The sequence below is a fragment of the Lactuca sativa genome, chromosome 5 (genome assembly GCF_002870075.4).
Source record: "Lactuca sativa cultivar Salinas chromosome 5, Lsat_Salinas_v11, whole genome shotgun sequence".
Lineage (NCBI taxonomy): Eukaryota > Viridiplantae > Streptophyta > Magnoliopsida > Asterales > Asteraceae > Lactuca > Lactuca sativa.
The window spans coordinates 136073191-136074558 of NC_056627.2; the positions used below are offsets into that span (position 1 = coordinate 136073191).

Sequence of the window (1368 nt, forward strand, 5' to 3'; positions counted from 1 at the left end):
CGTTGGCGGGGAATGACTTATTTGATTTTTAGTTTAATTGCTTTTAGTTATTCAATCATTTTTGTGAAGTAAAAACAGCAAAAAGTTATTTTTCTGCATTTGGTTTTCTATTTAAGCAACAACCATGTCGTGGTCATCTTCGCCACATCGTGGTTATGTTTCAGTAAAATATTTAGTTTATTTATTTTTGTTCATTTTATGTGTTCTATTTTATTTTGTTTTAGTGATTTATGACCCAAGGATTCAAAACTCCAATAGTTCTACCGCTCCAAGATCCACAATTAGCTTTTCATAAGAAGAAATACAACAGGGTCGATGAGTCAAGTTTTAGTTTTCAATCGGATAAGGGGTTTGAAAGTTTCGAGAGGACATCCGAATAACCCAAGCTATTCTATAATTCGACTAGGTACACTACCTATAGGTGCATAAATTTGTTAAGTTAGTTAGGTTATAAATTTAAAGCTAGTATGTACTTTTGTGCACACCAAGTTTTTGGTGTCGTTGCCGGGGGACAAAAAGCGATACAGCCGACGACATAAAAAGTGAGGTTGAAGAAATGGAAAATATCACGAGAATGGCTATGGGAGATTACAAGAAGCGAATATGTGAGGATAATGGACCAGGTCTTGTACCACCCGAGATTCCAGTTGAAAGAAGTTACAAAATACTTCAATGTTCCGAACGTGCCACGAGAATTAGTTTTACTTAGGATGCTTCCGGTGACATTTACCAACGAAGCCAAAGTTTGGTTAAACTCACTTACACCAGGATCCATTAATACTTGGGCCAAAGAGCTCAATGATGAAGAAAAAGATTGCTAATTTTCAACAAGAAGTTGGAGAATCATTATATGAAGCATAGGAGAGATACAAAGGGCTGCTAAGGAGTTCTCCTTAACATGATCTAAATGTCCAACAATAAGTGTCCATTTTCTATGATTTGTTGAATGTCACAACAAGGCAACTTCTTGACTCTTAATGACCAATAACAAAGAAGGAACCAACCACCATTAAAGATTTGATTGAGGAATTTGCAAAGCACTCGAGAGAATATCATAATCTACGAGCAGATGTTACTAGAAGTAAAGGAGATGGAGGGAACGAGAACATGGCTTCAATCATTGCTAAACTAGAGACAATAGATAAGAAAATGATGAAATTGGATCTATCTATGCCCTCCATAAGAGTTGGATGTGACAATTTCCATGGGCCACATTTAACGAAGGATTACGATTTGGATGAGCACGGGAATGAGAAAGCGCAAGTATTTTACTCTATGGTGGTTGTCGAGGCCAACAAAATTAATAAACCTAAATCTTTTACACTAAAATAGTGTATAGTGGTAAAGGGGTTGAATCCACGGAGATTG

At 36.4% G+C, this 1368-nt stretch overlaps 1 non-coding gene across 1 annotated transcript; it reads right to left on the reverse strand.

The window, feature by feature from the left end:
• Window positions 1-798: 798 nt before the first annotated feature.
• On the reverse strand, window positions 799-905 carry LOC111900468 (small nucleolar RNA R71). Its single transcript, XR_002853227.1, has one exon. It is a non-coding gene; the product is annotated as a small nucleolar RNA R71 (small nucleolar RNA).
• Between the last annotated feature and the right edge of the window lie 463 nt (window positions 906-1368).